Genomic DNA, 19,991 nt, shown 5'->3' on the forward strand with positions numbered 1-19,991 from the left:
AATGCCCAGAGAATTAAAAAAATTTTTTTTTAAAAAGAGATGGGGTCTCACTCTGTCATCTAAGTCGGAGAGCAGTGTCACTGTCATAGCTCACTGTGGCCTTGAAGTTCTGGGCTGAAGCAATCCTCCTGCCTCAGCCTCCTGAGTGGCTGGGACTACAGGCGTGAGCCACTACATTCTGAAATTATAGGCATGCACCACCATGCCTGGCTAATATTTTTATATTTTGTAGAGATGAGGGTCTCACTATGTTACCCAGGCTGGTCTCGAACTCCTGGCATCAACTGATCCTTCCTACTCAGCCTCCCATACTTGTAACTTGGGATTACACGTGTGAGCCACTGCGCCCCAGCCTCACGGTCTCTTACATAATCCCAGCACTTTGGGAGGCCGACGCGGGCGGATCACGAGGTCATCCTGGGTGACAGAGTGAGACTCCTCAAAAAAAAAAAAAAAAAAAAATCCCAAAGACTCTTCGCTGGTCAGGCTGAGGGGTACCTTGGAGAGAATGCGGAGGCCAAGCAATAAACTCCTGTGATATGAGGCGGGGTGGGCAACTGTACCACCAGCTCTTGTTTTTTTTTTTTTTTTTTTTTTTTTTAAGATAGTCATTCTCTGTCACCCAGACTGTGGTGCAGTGAAGCACTTTTAATTTTTTGTAGAGACAGGGTCTTGTTCTGTTGTCCAAGCTGGTCTTGAATTCCTGACCTCAAGCCATCCTCCTGCCTCGGCCTCCCAGAGCACTGGGATTATTACAGGTATGAGCCACCACGCTGGGCCCTCACGCTTACTCTTCGGAGAGAGAAGTGAAGTGTCTGCCTCAGCCTGGGAATGGGTCATATGCAAAGTAAATAAAGGCAATGCCAAACGTCAGCACAACAAGCAATTGAACAGAATGATTGCAAACTGCTAATGAAGGAGAAGGTAAGGTGCGGTTAGGATGAACTGCAGAAGGGTCCGTCCCGCGGAGCTCACTGAGCACCCACCCTGCTGTTCGGCTGTCCTCTCCATGGAAAAACTACGGCTCTTTGTTGTTTCTCCAAAGTGTGCATCTTGACGAGCACATGGAGCCCAGGCGGCATCTTTGCTGCTGCTCTGGCCGTGTAAGCAGCTGTATTTTTAGAGCACCCAGGGGGCTTGAAGGTCTTTGCTGACTTGAGGAAATAGGTCACTGTATTGCGGCAGATCCTTGTCGCAGGGCTGGGGTGACCACTGCCACTATTTTATGGGACTGGGAATTTGGAAGATTATGAAGGGTCAGCTGGTTGCCCTTGGACATGCAGTGAGAGGGAGGATTCTATTTTGTTGGAATTTATAGTCTTTTCCTTCCTTCCTTCCCTCCTTCCCTCCCTCCCTCCCTCCTTTCTTTCTCCTCTTTCTCTCTTTCTTTCTTTCTTTCCCTCCATCTCTCCTTTCCTTTCCTTTCTTTTCTCTTCTCTTTTCTGTCCTCCTCCTCCTCCTCTTCTTCTTCTTCTTCTTCCTCTCTCTCTCTCTCTCTTCTCTCTCTCTCTCTCTCCTCTCTCCTCTCTCTCTCTCTCTCTCTCCCCCCACCCCCCCCCGCCCAGACTGGAACGCAGTGGCGACATCTAAGCTCACTTCAAGCTCCGCCTCCCGGGTTCACACCATTCTACTACTTTAGCCTCCCAAGTACCTGGGACCACAGGCACTCGCCACCACTCCCGGCTAATTTTTTCCTATTTTTAGTAGAGTTGGGGTTTCACCGTGTTAGCCAGGATGGCTTCGATTTCCTGACCTCATTATCCACTCGCCTCAGCCTCCCAAAGTGCTGGGATTACGTAAGAGACTGTGAGGCTGGGGCGCAGTGGCTCTCACTTGTAATCCCAAGTTACAAGTATGGGAGGCTGAGTAGGAAGGATCAGTTGATGCCAGGAGTTCGAGACCAGCCTGGGTAACATAGCGAGACTCTCATCTCTACAAAATATAAAAATATTAGCCAGGCATGGTGGTGCATGGCTATAATTGCAGCACTTTGGGGGGCTGAGGTGGGAGGGATGCTTGACCCTAGGAGTTGGAAGATGCAGTGACTTATGATTGCTTCCCTGCACCACAGTCTGGGTGACAGAGAATGACTATCTTAAAAAAAAAAAAAAAAAAGAACTGGTGGTACAGTTGCCCACCCCACCTCATATCACAGGAGTTTATTTGCTTGGCCCCCACGTTCTCTTCAAGGTACCCCTTTGGCCTGACCAGAGTATGTAGGGTATGTGTTTTTTCCTTTTTTTTTTTTTAGAGGAGTCTCACTCTGTCGCCCAGGATGGAGTGCAGTGGGATCTTGGCTCACTGCAACCTCTGCCTCCTGGGTTCAAGCGATCCTCACACCTCAGCCTCCTGAGTAGCAGGGACTATAGGCATGCACCTGACTAATTTTTGTATTTCACTATGTTGGCCAGGCTGGTCTCGAACTCCTGATCACGGGTGATCCTCCCGCTTTGGCCTCCCAAAATGCTGGAATCACAGGCGTAAGCCACCGTGCCTGGCCTGGGGTGTCTTTATCCTAGACTTCCCCACTTTCTTTCTTTCTTTTTTTTTTTGAGACAGAGTCTCACTTTGTCGCCAGGCTAGAGTGCAGTGGTGCAATCTCCGTTCACTTCAACTTCTGCCTCCCTGGTTCAAGCAATTCTCCTGCCTCAGCCTCCCGAGTAGCTGGGATTACAGGCACGTGCCACCACGCCCAGCTAATTTTTGTATTTTTAGTAGAGATGGGGTTTCACCATGTTGGCCAGGATAGTCTCGATCTCCTGACCTCGTGATCCGCCCACCTCGGCCTCCCAAAGTGCTGGGATTACAGGCGTGAGCCACCGCGCCTGGCCGACTTCCCCATTTTCTTGTATCCTTGTTGCCTATCCACAGGGATCTCCTTGGCTCTGGCCTCTGCTTAGTCCTGCCACTTCTAATACCTGATGTGTTCCTCCCTGGAGGTATCGTGACTTAGCAGAAAGAGCACAGCCTGTAGAGCGAGGCCCACTAGGTTTGAAACCTAGCTCCCCGTTTACCAGCTGTGTGACCCTGGGAAAGTCACTTAACCTCTCTGAGCTTCCAGTGCTCATCTGTAAAATTGGGAACAAGAGTACATAGGGGCTGGGCGCGGTGGCTCACGCCTGTAATCCTAGCACTTTGGGAGGTTGAGGTGGGCAGATCACCTGAGGTCAGGAGTTTCAGACCAGCCTGGCCAACATGACGAAACCTCGTCTTTACTAAAAATACAAAAATTAACTGGGTGTGGTGGCAGGCGCCTATAATCCCAGCTACTTGGGGGGCTGAGGCAGGAGAATTGCCTGAATGTGGGAGGCAGAGGTTGCAGTGAGCCGAGATCACAGCATGGCACTCCAGCCTGAGCGACAGAGCAAGACTCTGTCTCAAAAAAAAAAAAAAAAAAGTGCATAGGGATTGTTGTGAGGATTCAGCGGGACTGTATGCAAACCACCTGGCACAAGGCACATAGTAGGAGCTTGTTATGGTGATGGGGGTGGCGCTGGCCGCAGGGCCTTGGGCTCAGCCTGTCCCTCTGTCCCTACAATCTGGATGGGTGGACATTAAGGGAAGTACCCTCACCTGATAGACCTCAAGCCCTCCCTCCTTGCGTCCAGATCCTTTGAGCACCTGCCTCCACGTCCTGCCCCTCTGCCTTCTCTCCCTGGCATGATCCTGGCCCTCCAGTTACATCGAAGAACCACTTTGCCTGGTTTCCTTTGGGAAGTAAAGCCTGTCTGGGGCCCTCCATAGACAGAGAAGCTGTGAAGGAGATAAACCCTGAAGAAAGGTGAGGAGACAGGCTCAGGGGTCAATCAAAGTCAGGAAACAGGCTGGCATGGTGGCTCACGCCTGTAATCCCAGCACTTTGGGAGGCTGAGCCGCAGATGACCTGAGTTCAGGAGTTCGAGACCAGCCTGGCCGACATGGGAAAATCACATCTGTGCTAAAAATACAAAAATTAACTGAGCGTGGTGGTGTGTGCCTGTAACCCCAGCTACTCAGGAGGCTGAGACAGGAGAATCACTTGAACCCAGGAGGCGCAGGTTGCAGTGAGCCGAGATCACGTCACTGCACTCCAGCCTGGGTGACAGAGTGAGACTCCATCTCAAAAAAAAAAAAAAAAAAAAAAAAACCAAAAATAAAAGGGCTGGGTGTGGTGGCTAACGCCTGTAATCCTAGCACTTTGGGAAGCCAAGGTGGGTGGAAGGCTTAATGTCAGAAGTTCGAGACAAACCTGGCCAACATGGTGAAACCCCATCTCTACTAGAAATACAAAAATTAGCTGGGCATGGTGGTGCACGACTGTAGTCCCAGCTACTCGGGAGGCTGAGGCATAAGAATTGCTTGAACCTGGGAGGAGGAATTTGCAGTGAGCTGAGATCGCGCCCCTGCACTCCAGCGTGGGTGACAGAGCAAGACTCTGTCCCCCCAGAAATAAAAAGCCAGGAAACACACATACTCACACCCCTGCACCCAGACTCACACCAGAGTCACCCATGCTCACATCCAGGCACACACTCACACAAGAACACACACCCTAAGAGACAGAGAGGTGCTCATTCTTGACAAGCTTATTCAGGATTTTGCAATCTGAAAATCCAGAATAAGGCTATTTGAATTCCAGCATCAATGTCAGTTTTGTGTCATTCTGCAAAATACTGTTTTGTTGTGAGTTGCACAGTGAGGGGCTGGGACAGTGGCTGGGGGCATCGCCATCGTCAATGCTTGGAGCCTCAAAAGGTTGTAATCTAGATCTGGGGGTTAAAGGGGAGGAGTGGGGCTGAGCTGGATCTCTCTCTGTCTTTAGTCTTTAGAATGTGTCCTGGCAGGCGGACTGAGAACAGGCTGGTCAGGACTGGAGTCAGCTGGTGGACAGACAGGGACCAATCAGAGACTGTTGCTGGGGGAAATGCGGCTTTATGCAAATTATCCCTGGCTGGGGAGAGGAACCAACCAGCCTGCTTACCCCTCACTCATCTTATGCTCAGCATGTCAAGGGCCCAAGTTTTCCTTCTCTCTCACTCTCTTTGTCATTCCTGAATGGATATCACCCTACAGATGTCTGATGTGAAATTGCATTGGCAGTAATAGGACGTGGGTCTGTCCTGGGTGTAGGATGAAGGCAGGAAGGCTGACAGAACAGATTTTTATGACCATACATCCCACTGGGGTGAATGCAAGATCATCCCATGTTATATGGGGGACTAATTCAGTCCAGCCATTTCCAGGACCTTTGCTGGGAGGATGAAGCCTCAGGGCTCAGTGCCAGCCGGCTGGGGGTAAGATTGGGAGCAGTCCATTAGCCACGAGTGGCCAATCTGCGTCTGCACCTGCTCCAGCTGGGCTTTGGCAGCCGTGATTCCTGAACTGACGCATGGCTCCGCTTGCGTGGACCGAGCTTGCAACATCTTTCCACAATAAAACCATGATGGGAGTTAATAGTGTGAATCGCTTTGCAATTGAACAGGGCCCATAAAATGTTTATGAGGCGCAACCAAGGGGGCTGAATGGGTGGCCAGTGCTTGGCTTTGGGCCACAGGTAACACCTGGGGCGTCCCTAGCCAGGGTGATGTCTTAAGAATTTCTGATGTTGTGCGTTCAGATCAACTTCTTTTAGAACTGTTCCAAAGTGTTTAGGAGGTAGGCTTGTTCACTTGGGAAGTCTTTCTTTGTTTTTTGGTTTTTTTTTGGAGACAGAATCTTGCTCTGTCACTCAGATTGGACTGCAGTGGTGCAATGATAGTTCACTGCAGCCTCAAACTCCTAGTCTGACATGATCTTCCCACCTCAGCCTTCAGATTAGCTGGGACTGCGGCAGTGGCTGATTAAAATTTTTCTTTTTTTTTGTAGAGACAGGGTTCCACTATATTGCTCAGGCTGGTCTTCAACTTCCGGGCTCAAGTGATCTTTCCATCTCGGCCTCCTAAAGCACTGGGATTATAGATGTGAGCCACCATCACACCCGGCCATCATTTGGGAATTCTTGCTTGTGGTTATTAAATCTGCTAATGTCCTTAGTTTCTTCTCCTAACATTCGGAGCATTTCAGTTTCTGAGAGAGAAAGTAGAAACCATCTGATATGTAGTTGCATTAGTCAGGACTGTTACTAATTGGTGCAACAAAGTAGCCTTAAATCACCACTGGTTTACACAACACAGGCTTATTCCTTGCTCATGCTATATCTCAAGTGAGAGCCAACAGGAGCCTCTCTCTGCTCCATACAGTCACTCAGGACCCCAGGCTAGAGGAGACATTATAGAGGACATGTTATCTATGAGATCTCTGTGGAAGGAGAGGAATGGATAAGGCATTCTGGCCTTAATTGCCTTGACCTGGAGATAACACATGTCATTTTTGTCACAGTCTCTGAGACAGGAGAAAGAAATCAGTCAGGCAGTCAGTTAGGGTGGGTCTTCAGTTGAATTCTATTTTTTGTTTTTCTTTTTTTGAGATGGAGTCTCGCTCTGTCACCAAGGCTGGAGTGCAGTGGCGCGATCTCGGTTCACTGCAATTTCCGCCTCCCGGGTTCACGCCATTCTCCTGCCTCAGCCTCCTGAGTAGCTAGGACTACAGGTGCCCACCACCACGCCTGGCTAATTTTTTGTATTTTTTTTAGTAGAGACAGGGTTTCACTATGTTAGCCATTATGGTCTAGATGTCCTGACCTTGTGATCCACCTGCCTTGGCCTCCCAAAGTGCTGGGATTACAGGCATGAGCCACCACACCTGGCTTCAGTTGAATTCTTTCAAACCAAAGAACAGCCTGAAAAATCAGGCTGCAGGCACAGATAAGGGAACTTGCACAGGGGGGCTTGCCTGAGACACGCCCACAGCTCCACAGATAAAAAAGCCTACACAGTGACTTGCCTAGACATGCCCACAATGGAAAATTCCATCCCTCAACAAATGCGCAGTACGGGGAACAAAGCAATATAGAGAACTCAAGCTAAGGGGCTGCATGTGCATTAGGAGAGAGGGATAGGGAGCTATCAGAAGTTTGTGCCTTTATGCAAATGAGATGCCCAACCCTCATCAGTTTCTTATAAAAGGCTTTGCATTCAACTGTAAAAACAGCAAACCATTTGGGCTCCATCTCTGCTGCATAGAGCTTTCTTCCACTTATTAAACTTTTACTTCAACCTCACCCTTTGTGTCTATGCTCCTTAATTCTCTTGGTCACGAGACAAAGAACTCTGGCTGATAAGCTACATTGTGGTGCACTGGGGAGACTGCAACATCTCTGTGTGGCAAAAACACTTTTTTTTTGAGGCTTGCTCTCTTGCCCAGGCTGGAGTGCAGTGGCACAATCTTGGCTCACTAGGTTCAAGCAATCCTCTTACCTCAGCCTCCCAAGTAGCTGGGATTACAACTGTGTGTCACCACACCCAGCTAATTTTTGTATTTTTAGTAGAGATGGGGTTTCACCATGTTGGCCAGGCTGGTTTCGAACTCCTGACCTCAGGTGATCTGCCCAACTCGGCCTCCCAAAGCACTGGGATTACAAGCATGAGCCACCACACTCAGCCACAAGCTGGTTTTTCTCTGCTCTCACCTGACAACAACCAACCCAGAAGACTTCTGTGACCAAATGTTTAGGGATGTATTAGCAATGAATTAGCAAACACATAATTCATTCTGCAGCAGGTACTAGCTGGGCATCCTTTCCCTGGAGACAGCATTGGATCCCACAGGTTGAGAAATCAGCCCCCAAGACTACTCCCTACTTTGATGCCAATCAAGGGCCCCATGTTGTTGTATCTGTGCTTCTGACTGGTGACTATAAATCAGGGTTCCCATAACTCCCTCTTTGGGTTTGCTTAATTTGCTAGAGTGGCTCACAGAACTCAGGGAAACACTTACATTTACTGGTTTATTATAAAAGATGTTCCAAAGGCTACAGATGAAGAGGTGTGTGAACCCTGAACATTTGAGACAGGTCTCAGTTAATTTAGAAAGCTTATTTTACCAAGGTTGAGGACACACTCATGACACAGCCTCAGGAGGTCTTGACATCATGTGCCCGAGGTGGTCGGGGCACAGCTTGGTTTTATGCATTTTAGGGAGACATGAGACATCAATCAATATATGTAAGAAGTACATTGGTTTGGTCTGGAAAGACAGGACAACTTGAAGCAAAGGCTGGAAGACTGCAAGCAGGAAGGGGGTTCCAGGTCATAGATAGGTGAGAGAGGAATGGTTGCATTCTTCTGAGTTTCTGAGAAGCCTTTCCAAAGGAGGCAGTCAGATATGCATCTATCTCAGTGAGCTGAGGGATGACTTTGGATAGGATGGGAGGCAGATTTGCCCTGAGCAGATCCCAGCTTCAAGGAGCTCAAGATATTTTCCTTTCACAGGTGCACAGGGCGAGGTACGGAGGAAGGGATGGAGAGATTCCATGCCATCCCTGGGTGCAACCCCCACCCCCAGGAAATTCCACATGTTCAGCCTTCTGGAAGCCTCCTGAACCCAGTCCTTTAGGGTTTTTATAGAATCATTACATAGGGCATGACTGATTAAGTCACTGGCTATTGGTGATTCAGGTCACCGTTGAGCCCCTCTCTCCTCCGTGGAGGTTAGGGGTGGGGCTGAAAGTCCCAGCCTTCTAATCCTTTCTTGGTCTTTGGGTGACTAGCCCCTATCCTGAAGCCACCCTAGGGAGGCCCACCATTAATCAACTCATTAACATACAAAAGATGATCCCTTTAAGGATTCTAAGGATGTTAGGAGTTCTGTGCCAGGAAAGGGGACGAAGACTAAATATATATTTCACAAGTTCACACAGTCCATCGGTCTAAACTGGTTACACGGTTTCAAGTAATTTCTAAGGAAGGCAGGGATGATCGGGGTACAGAGAGCACACTTGGTGAGCATGAACTTGTCTGCACAGCTGTTCCCCCCGGGCTTCCCTGGAGTTCTGGGAGGTGGCAGCACGTGGCCACAGTGGACACCGTCTTCATCAGTACCTTGCTGTGGGCTGGTGTCCACCATCTGGCCTCCAGGAGTCAGCCCACCTGTGGAAGGTAGTGACACGCATTGATAGAAAAGCAAGCCAGGCATGGTATCTCACACCTCTAATGCCAGTACTCTGGGAGGCTCTGGAAGAAGGATTACTTGAGGCCAGGAGTTCAAGATCAGCCTGGGCAGCATAGCAAGATCCTGCACTAAAAAAATAAAAAAATAAGGCCGGGTGCAGTGGCTTACACCTGTAATCCCAGCACTTTGGGAGGCCGAGGCAGGAGGATCACGAGGTCAGGAGATCGAGACCATCCTGGCTAACACGGTGAAAGCCCATGTCTACTAAAAATACAAAAAATTAGCTGGGCGTGGTGGCACATGCCTATAGTCCCAGCTACTTGAGAGGCTGAGGCAGGAGAATTGCTTGAACCCAGGAGGTGGAGGTTGCAGTGAGCTGAGATTGCGCCACTGCCCTCCAGCCTGGGCGACAGAGTGAGACTCTGTCTCAAAAAATAAATAAATAGATAGATAAATAAGTAAATAAAAGAAAAAAAATTAAAAAACTTACCCAGGGGTAGTGATGTATACCTGCAGTCCCAGCTACTCAGGAGCATGGCTTGGGACCAGGAATTGGAGGCTGCAGCGAGCCATGATTGCACCAGCACACTCCAGCCTGGGAGACAGAGTGAAACCCGGTCTAAAAGTACCTGGCAGTAAAAAAGTCAGACTATAAGTCCTACACTAAAAAAGTCAGTAGAGCCGGGCGCGGTGGCTCACGCCTGTAATCCCAGCACTTTGGGAGGCCGAGGCGGGCGGATCACAAGGTCAGGAGATCGAGACCACGGTGAAACCCCGTCTCTACTAAAAATACAAAAAATTAGCCGGGCGCGGTTGTGGGCGCCTGTAGTCCCAGCTACTCGGGAGGCTGAGGCAGGAGAATGGCGTGAACCCGGGAGGCGGAGCTTGCAGTGAGCCGAGATCGCGCCACTGCACTCCAGCCTGGGCGACAGAGCGAGACTCCGTCTCAAAAAAAAAAAAAAAAAAAGTCAGTAGAACACAAACAACATAAGTAAACCTGAAACATTACGCTGCTTAAAAAAAGAAAGCTTAGATTGGACACAGTGGGTGGCTCATGCCTGTAATCTTAGCACTTTTGGAGGCTGAAGTGGAAGGATTGCTTGAGGCTAGGAGTTTGAGACCAGCCTGAGCAATATAGTGAGACCCTATGTCTAAAAAAAAAAAAAAAAAAAAAAAGCCGGGTGTGGTGGTGTGTGCCTGTAGTTCCAGTTACTCGGGAGGCTGAGCTGGGAGGATCACTCGAGGCCAGGAGTTCGAGGCTGCAGTGAGCTATGATTGCACCACTGCACTCCAGCCCGGGAGACAGAGTGAGACTCTTTCTCTATTAATAAAAAAAGCAGGCCCAAGGGTGTCTACTCTCTGGGGAATTACTCTTCTCATACTACCTGTATAAGGTCCATTCCTCAAAAAGGAGCAGCCGCCCCTCAGTGCTGTCCCCCGATGGGACATCCAAATCTCTCAGGAAAGCTAAAAGCAGTCAGCTTCAGGGCCCTGCCTAGAGATTCTGAATGGACGGCTCTGCGTCGAGGCTGGGTTTTGGAAAAACTCCTGTGTTCATGACGCAGTCAAGGGAAGGTCTGTGGATGAATTATTCCACGAAGCCAACTTTGCAAGATTCCTGAGGAGTGACCGTGCGACCTGTCCCTGTCCCTGCAGCCCATGGGCAGCGGCTTCAACGCACACTTTACAGTTTACAACGCACTTTATTTTTTAATTTTGTCGAGACAGGGACTCACTCTGTCACCCAGTCTGGAGTGCAGTGGTGCAATCTGGGCTCTTTGCAACCTCCACCTCCCAGGCTTAAGCAATTCTCCTGCCTCAGCCTCTCGAGTAGATGGGACTACAGGTGTGAGCCATAACACCCAGCTAATTTTTTAATTTTTTTTTTTTTCAGAGAGATGGGGTTTCACCATGTTGGCCAGGCTGGTCTCGAACTCCTGACCTCAAGCGATCTGCCTGCCTCGACCTTCCAAAGTGCTGGGGTTATAGGTGTGAGACACCTCACCCAGACTACAAGGCACTTCTGATTACATTCATTTAACTTTTAGTGAGCGTCTGCTATTTTTCAGGGTCTCATTTGCTCTCTAAGGCAATATCCGAATGCTAGTTATTATTGCAATGGCAATTATGTCATCCCCATTTTATGGAGGAGGTGACCTTAGGTGATTGGCCAAAAGTTGTGAAGCCAGGTGAGCAAGCTGGATCTAAAACTCATTTTTTAGTTTTTTTAGATGGAGTCTTGCTCTGTTGTCCAGGCTGGAGTGCAGTGGCGCAATCTCGGCTCACTGCAAGCTCCACCTCATGGATTCATGCCATTCTCCTGCCTCAGTCTCCCGAGTAGCTGGGACTACAGGTGCCTGCCACCATGCCCGGCTATTTTTCGGCTATTTTTTTTTTTTTTGTATTTTTAATAGAGACGGGGTTTCCCGTGTTAGCCAGGATGGTCTCCATCTCCTGACCTTGTGATCTGCCCGCCTTGGCCTCCTAAAGTGCTGGGATTACAGCCGTGAGCCATCACGTCAGGCCCCCTAAAACTCATTTTTAATCCAACTTTTTATTTATCTGTTTTTAGAAACAGGGTCTTGCTCTGTCGCCTAGGCTGGAGTGCAGTGGCGTGATCACAGCTCACTGCTGCCTTGAAATTGTGGGCTCAAGTCATTCTACTACCTTAGCCTTCCAAGTAGCTGGGACTACAGGCATGCATCACCATGCTCAGCTAATTAAATTTTTTTTTTTTTTTTTTTTTGAGAGGGAGTCTCCCTCTGTCCCCCAGGCTGGAGTGCAGTGGTGTAATCTCGGCTCACTGCAAGCTCCGCCTCCCGGATTCGCATCATTCTCCTGCCTCAGCCTCCCCAGCAGCTGGTACTACAGGTGCCCGCCACCATGCCCAGCTAATTTTTTTGTATTTTTAGTAGAGATGGGGTTTCACCATGTTAGTCAGGATGGTCTTGATCTCCTGACCTCGTGATCCTCCCGCTTTAGCCTCCCAAAATGCTGGGATTACAGGCATGAGCCACTGTGCCTGGCCAAAAAAAAGTTTTTTAAGATGGCCGGGCGCAGTGTCTCATGCCTTTAATCCCGGCACTTTGGAAGGCCGAGGCGGGCAGATCACCCGAGGTCAGGAGTTCTAGATTAGCCTGGCCAACATGGTGAAACCCCGTTTCTACTAAAATACAAAAATTAGCTAGGTGTGGTAGTGGGCAATCCTGTAATCCAGGCAACTCCGGAGGCTGAAGCAGGAGAATTGCTTGAATCCGGGAGGTGGAGGTTGCAGTGAGCTGAGATTGTGCCACTGCACTCCAGGCTGGGCAACAGACCAAGAATCCATCGAAAAAAAATTTTTTTTTAAGAGATAGGGTCTCACTATGTTTCCCAGGCTGGTCTGAAACTTGGCCTCAAGAATCCTCCTGCCTTGGCCTCCCAAAACGTGGGGATTACAAGTGTGAGCCACTACACCCAGCCTTCTCCCAGCTCTGTATTTGGCAGTCTCTTCATTATGCCAAGCCACCTCTGACCAGATGCTCTGCTTCCAGAAAGATAACATTCCCCACACTTATTGGGGAAGTGCTTTCTCCACCCTCTACCCCCCGTCAAACCTCCATTACCTGCCACACACATTCTATTCCAAGTCTTCTCGGTGCAAATTGGATGGGTTAATGAAGAAGGCGCTGACATGTGAGGTATGACATCTCACTTGGAATAAATTATGGATCCCTCTTTTATTTAATCAAAGCAAATTTAAGTGTAGAAATTGTCTGAAACAGGTGTTTCAGCAGAGCACTTTGTATGAGAACCAAGGTCACAGCTAACACTGTAGACAGGGTAGGTTTATACATTAATTGTGACAGGCTTTGGGCAGATAGTGAAAAAGGACCTGGTACTAAAAATATCAGAATATAAGTCTTGTACTAAAAAAGTCAGTAGAATACAAGCAACATAAATAAACCTGAAAAATATTGTGCTGCTTAAAAAAAATATTAGGCTAGGCATGGTGGCTCATGCCTGTAATCCTAGCAGTCTGGGAAGCCAAGGCAGGCAGATTGCTTGAGCCCAGGAGCTTCGGATCAGCCTAGGCAACATAATGACACCCCATCTTTACAAAAATTAAAAAAAATCAGCCATATATAGTGGCATGCGTCTGTAGTCCCAGCTACTCATGAGGCTGAGGCAGGGGGATCACTTAAACCCAGGAATTTGAGGCTGCAGTGAGCTATGATCACTTCACTGCACTCCATCCTGGGCGAGAGAGCCAGACCTTGTCTCTATAAAAACAACGACAAAAAAATCTTAGATCAAACAGTCTACGATGTATGATTTCATTTAAGTTCTGGAACTGGTAAAACCAACCTATAGCCATAGAAATCAGATCAGAGGGCCGGGCGTGGTAGCTCACGCCTGTAATCCCAGCACTTTGGGAGACCGAGGTGGGCGGATCACGAGGTCAGGAGATGGAGACCATCCTGGCCAACATGGTGAAACCCAGTCTCTACTAAATATACAAAAAATTAGCTGGGCGTGGTGGCAGGCGCCTATAGACCCAGCTACTCGGGAGGCTGAGATGGGAGAATTGCTTGACCCTGGGAGGCGGAGGTTGCTGCAGTGAGCTGAGATCACACCACTGCACTCCAGCCTGGGTGACAAAGTAAGACTCCGTACCAAAAAAAAAAAAAAAAAAAAAAAAAAAAGAAATCAGATCAGTGGTAGCTTCTAGGGAAGAGCTATACAGACAACATTCCGGGGTGATAAAATGTTCTGTATCTTGTCAGAGGTGCCCGTTACGTGGGAATTTGATTTGTCAAAACTGATTGAATAATACAGGTAAGATCTGTGCATTTGGCTATGAGTAAATTATCTCTGAAAAGTAAAAGTCAGTAACTAACAGGATATGCTGGAAGATGAAAGGCAATGAAGTCACTTGAATGAGAGTCACTTTTCTTTTTTTTGTTGTTTTTTTTTTTTTGAGGCGGAGTCTCGCTCTGCCGCCCAGGTTGGACTACAGTGGCCGGATCTCAGCTCACTGCAAGCTCCGCCTTCCAGGTTTACACCATTCTCCTGCCTCAGTCTCCCGAGTAGCTGGGACTACAGGCGCCCGCCACCTCGCCCGGCTAGTTTTTTGTATTTTTAGTAGAGACGGGGTTTCACCGTGTTAGCCAGGATGGTCTCGATCTCCTGACCTCGTGATCCGCCCGTCTCGGCCTCCCAAAGTGCTGGGATTACAGGCTTGAGCCACCGCGCCCAGCCAAGAGAGTCACTTTTCTTTATAAAGAAAAGAGGTTTAATTGACTCACAGTTCAGCATGCCTGGGGAGGTCTCAGGAAACTTACAATCACGGCGGAAGGCGAAGGGCAAAGCAAGGAACCTGCCTCGCAAGGCAGCAGGAAGAAGTGCTGAGCGAAGGGAGAAGAGGCCTTGTAAAGCCATCAGGTCTCGTGAGCACTCACTCACTATCATGAGAACAGCATGGGGGAAACTGCCCCCATGATTCACTTACCTCCACCTGGTCTCTGCCTTGACACGTGGGGATTATGGGGATTTGGGGGATTATAATTCAAGATGAGATTCGGGTGGGGACACAAAGCCTAATCATATCATTCCACCTTTGGCCCCTTGCAAATCTCATGTTTCTTTCACATTTCAAAAACAATCGTGTCTTCCCAACAGTACCCCAAAGTCTTAATTCATTCCAGCATTAACCCAAAAGTCCAAGTCCAAAATCTCATCTGAGACAAAGCAAGTTCCTTCTGCCTATGAGCCTGTAAAATCAAAAGCAAGTTAGTTACTTCCTAGATACAAGGAGGGGACAAGCATTGGGTAAATACACCCATTCCAAAAGGGAGGAATTGGTCAAAACAAAGGGGCTACAGATCCCTTGCAAGTCTGAAATCCAGCAGGGCAGTCAAATCTTTTTTTTTTTTCATCTTTTTTTGAGACGGAGTCTCACTCTGTCACCAGGCTGGAGTGCAGTGGCATGATCTCAGCTCACTGCAACCTCTGCCTCCTGGGTTCAAGCAATTCCTCTGCCTCAGCCTCCTGAGTAGCTGGGACTACAGGTGCATGCCACCATGCCTAGCTAATTTTTATTTTTTTTAGTTTTTTAAATTTTTTTTTCTATTTTTAGTAGAGATGGGGCTTCACCATGTTGGCCAGGATGGTCTCGATCTCCTGACCTCATGATCTACCCGCCTCAGCCTCCCAAAGTGCTGGGATTACAGGCATGAGCCGCTGCGCCTGGCTGACAGTCAAATCTTAAAGTTCTGAAATGATCTCCTTTGACTCCATGTCTCACATCCTGGTCATGCTGGTGCAAGAGGTGGGTTCCCATGGCCTTGGGCAGCTGTGCCCCTGTGGCTTTGCAGGGTACAGAAGACTGCCAAAGAGTCAGAAGGAAGAAACAGCACAAGGAGATGATGGATCCCTGACCAAGCAAATCCATCAATTTTAATACTAAAATTAAGCCTACTGGCCAGGTGCAGTGACTCATGCCTGTAATCCCAGCACATTGGGAGACCAAGGCAGGCAGATCACTTGAGGCCAGGAGCTTGAGACCAGCTTGGCCAACATGGTGAAACCCCATCTCTACTAAAAATACAAAAATTAGCCAGGCATGATGGAGCATGCCTGTAGTCCCAGCTACTCAGGTGGTTGAGGCACAAGAATTGTTTAAACCTGGGAAGTGGAGGTTGCAGTGAGCTGAGATTGAGCCACTGCACTCCAGCCTGGGCAACAGAGAGAGACTCTGTCTCAACAAATATATATATAAATAAACAAAATTAAGCCTACGAGTATCTCTAATCCTAGCCCTGGTTTTAGCCCTATCCCTATGCCTAATCCTAAGACTAACCCTGCTCAAATCTTAAACCTGGCCTGAATCCTAGCCTTAGCCATCACTTAACCCTCACCTAACTCTAGTACTATCCCTAACCCTATTCCTGAACCAAATCCCCATCCTAAAAACAGCCCTAGCCTCAATCCTAACTCTAACACAAACCCCACCCTAGCCCTAAACCTAATGCTAAATCTAAGTGAGGTTTGCAAAATGAACCCGGCGAAGCCGATATTCAACTTTCCTCTTTCATTCTGTTGCACTCAGGCCAAATGAGTCTGGAGGAGTTGGGAAAAAAATGGGGCAGGGAGGGAAATCTCAGCTTCCTGCTGCAGAGGCGACTTTCAGCATAAATCATCGCTTTCCACGAGAAACCCAACATGTTTTCTAACAAGGAATCTAAATGGAATCTTTCCTGAGGCACAGGGCTGTTACCAGCACACACTCTCACAACAGACACCGGAATCACAAATGCCAGGGCTGGAAGAGGCTGTCGGGCAGCCCTGGAGGAGATGAGAGACTGAGTACCATGAAGATATAGTGACTTGCCTGAGGTCCCTAAAGGAACTCGAATTCCATCCTGCACCTCCTCCAATAATACCGGCTTCCAGGCCAGGTGCGGTGGCTCACGCCTGTAATCCCAGCACTTTGGGAGGCCGAGGCGGGGGAATCATCTGAGGTCAGGAGTTCGAGACCAGCCTGGCCAACATGGTGACACCCCATCTCTACTAAAAATACAAAAATTAGCAGGGTGTGGTGGCGTGTGCCTGTAATCCCAGCTACTCGGGAGGGTGAGGCAGGAGAATCGCTTGAACCTGGGAGGCGGAAGTTGCAGTGAGCTGAGATGTAGCCACTGCACTCCAGCCTGAGTAATAGAATGAGACTCTGTCTCAAAGAAACAAAACAAAACAAACAAAAAAACCCAAAATAAAACAACAATAACAACAACAAAAACCTGGCTACCAGCATTTGGCAAATGGTGTAATCAGGTCAAATATTAGTTCAGGCCATCTCCAGGGTCTCCTGTTTGTTTGCTTGTTTTGAGACAGGGTCTCGTGCTGTCATGCAGACTGGAGTGCAGTGGCATGATCATAGCTCACTGTGGCCTCCAACTCCTGGGCTCAAGTGATCTTCCCACAGTAACCTGAGTAGCTAGGCCTACAGGCATGCACCACCACGTCCAGCTAATTTAATTTTTTTGTAGGGGCGGGGGTCTCGCTTTGTTGCCCAGACTGGTCTCCAATTCCTGGGCTCAGCGAATCCTTCTGCTTTGGCCTCCCAAAGTGATGGGATTACAGGTGTGAGCCACTGCGCCTGGCCAAAGGGGTGCATTTTGTTTATTTATTTTTTTTTTTGGAGACAGAGTTTCACTCTGTCACCCAGGCTGGAGTGCAGTGGCACGATCTCAGCTCACTACAGCCTCTGCCTCCCGGGTTCAAGCGATTCTGCCACCTCAGCCTCCAGAGTAGCTGGGACTACAGGTGCCCACCACCATGCCCGGCTAATTTTTGTATTTTTAGTAGAGATGGGGTTTTACCATGTTGACCTGGCTGGTCTTGAACACCTGACCTCAAGTGATCTGCCCGCCTTGGCCTCCCAAAGTGCTGGGATTACAGGTGTGAACCACTGCGCTCAGCCAGGGGTGCATTTTTGAGTAGTAAATGTGAGAACACGGCTCTAGCACATAAACCCCAGCAATCATGCGGCTGCCACCAGGTTTGAGGGGACCCTGGGGGCCCCTTTCCGCTGGGCAGCTTGCTCCTTCTGCCCTGTAATGTGAAGTTCCTTGAGGTGTGCTTGAAATCCCTTAGCTATAACATTTTATTTCAGCATTAAAAAAAATAGCCAGGTCTGGAAAAGAAAACCGATGGCAAACCTCCCTGTGCGAGAGGAATTTTTTTTTTTTTTTTTTTTTTACAGGTGACAATTCCCAGGTAAACATTTTCACACAGTCAAGCACAGGGACAGCTTCGGCTCACAATGCTGCTGGAAAATCGGCTGGGCACAGTGGCTCACGCCTGTAATCCCAGCACTTTGGGAGGCCGAGGCAGGCAGATCACCTGAGGTCAGGAGTTCCAGACCAGCCTGGCCAACATGGTGAAAAGTCATCTCTACTAAAAATACAAAAATTAGCCAGGTGTGGTGGTGGGCACCTGTAATCCCAGCTACTCGGGAGCCTGAGGCAGGAGAATTGCTTGAACCTGGAAGGTGGAGGTTGCAGTGAGCTGAGATCGCACTACTGCACTTCAGCCTGGAAGACAGAGTGACACCCTGTCTCAAAAATAAAATAAAAATAAAATAAAATAAAATAAAGGACTGGAAAATCACTTATGGGCCAAGCGGATTGCTTGATAGCTTGCCCAAAAGATATTTGAAAATACTAAGAGAAGGCCGGGCGCGGTGGCTCAAGCCTGTAATCCCAGCACTTTGGGAGGCCGAGGCGGGCGGATCACAAGGTCAGGAGATCGAGACCACAGTGAAACCCCGTCTCTACTAAAAATACAAAAAATTAGCCGGGCGCGGTGGCGGGCGCCTGTAGTCCCAGCTACTCAGGAGGCTGAGCCAGGAGAATGGCGGGAACCCGGGAGGCGGAGCTTGCAGTGAGCCGAGATCGCACCACTGCACTCCAGCCTGGGCAACAGCGTGAGACTCCGTCTCAAAAAAAAAAAAAAAAAAAAAAAAAAAAGAAAATATTAAGAGAAATAAGGAATTAGGGATCACGATGGGCCCTTCAGATAAACAGGAGAAGAACGATGCATCTTCAGCTTCCACAGAAGATGAATGACAGAAGAAAAGATAGATGTGCTTAGACCGGGCGCGGTGGCTCACGCCCCTAATCCCAGCACTTTGGGAGGCCGAGGGGGGCGGATCACGAGGTCAGGAGATCCAGACCATCTTGGCCAACGTGGTGAAACCCTGTCTTTACTAAAATACAAAAATTATTTTATTTTTGTAGAGATGTGGTGGTGCACGCCTGTAATCCCAGCTACTTGAGAGGCTGAAGCAGGGGAATCACTTGAACCCGGGAGGCGGAGGTTGCCGTGAGCCAAGATCATGCAACTGCACTCCAGCCTGGCAACAGAGCAAGACTCTGTCCCAAAAAAAAAAAAAAAAAAAAAAAAAAAGAAAGAAGAAAAAGAAAAGATAGATATGCTTGCTGTTTTTTTTTTTTCCCCCCACTCCGGAGTTTTGTACACTTCTCGTGCAGTTTTCTTCTTTTCAATAAAAGTAATTCATTAAATCTAAACCTAGCTGTGATGGTTTCTTGTTTCTTTGCAGAATGTATTTTGTTTTGCTTGTTAAACAAGTAACTTGACACGTCCTGAGACCGAGCCGTCGCGTACCTAGGATGCCGCGTGGAAGCCGAAGCCGCACCTCCCGCATGGCCCCTAAGGCCAGCCGGACCCCTCAGATGAGAGCTGCACCCAGGCCAGCACCAGTCGCTCAGCCACCAGCAGCGGCACCCCCATCTGCTGTTGGCTATTCTGCTGCTGCGCCCGGGCAGCCAGGTCTGATGGCCCAGATGGCAACCACTGCAGCTGGCGTGGCTGTGGGCTCTGCTGTGGGGCACACACTGGGTCACGCCATTACTGGGGGCTTCAGTGGAGGAAGTAATGCTGAGCCTGGGAGACCTGACATCCCTTACCCGGAGCCTCAGGGAACCCAGCCGGTACAGGAGCAGCAGCCTTGCTTCTATGAGATCAAACAGTTTCCGGAGTGTGCCCAGAACCAGGGTGACATCAAGCTCTGTGAGGGTTTCAGTGAGGTGCTGAAACAGTGCCGACTTGCACACGGATTGGCCTAATCGAGAAGTTCAACCTGGAGAGATGGAAAATCAGCTCTCATAACTAAATTAATTCAGTATAAAAATAGAATTGATAGTGAAGGTAAAAGTGTAACCATCAGTTAAACCTCTCCTGTCATGCCTAGCTTCCTTGCTTCAGAATTGAAATGGAAGCGGGGCGGGGGGTTCCTACTCTGTAGAATTTGGGGCTGGGCAAATGTTTGTGTGGTTTCCTTAAACTAGCTGTTATGATTTTATTCTTTGTGAGTTAATTAAAGTCATTTTCTTCCAAACAAACAAACAAACAAACAAACAAACCCAAAAAACAAGTAACTTTACAAATCGGAAAATGTTCTT

General features: G+C 48.7%; 1 pseudogene; it reads left to right on the forward strand.

The window, feature by feature from the left end:
- The first annotated feature begins 19,193 nt into the window (after positions 1-19,193).
- On the forward strand, positions 19,194-19,655 carry LOC698730 (coiled-coil-helix-coiled-coil-helix domain containing 2-like; annotated as a pseudogene).
- The last annotated feature ends 336 nt before the right edge of the window (positions 19,656-19,991 follow it).

Source organism: Macaca mulatta, chromosome 3 (assembly GCF_049350105.2).
Source record: "Macaca mulatta isolate MMU2019108-1 chromosome 3, T2T-MMU8v2.0, whole genome shotgun sequence".
Taxonomy (NCBI): Eukaryota; Metazoa; Chordata; class Mammalia; order Primates; family Cercopithecidae; genus Macaca; species Macaca mulatta.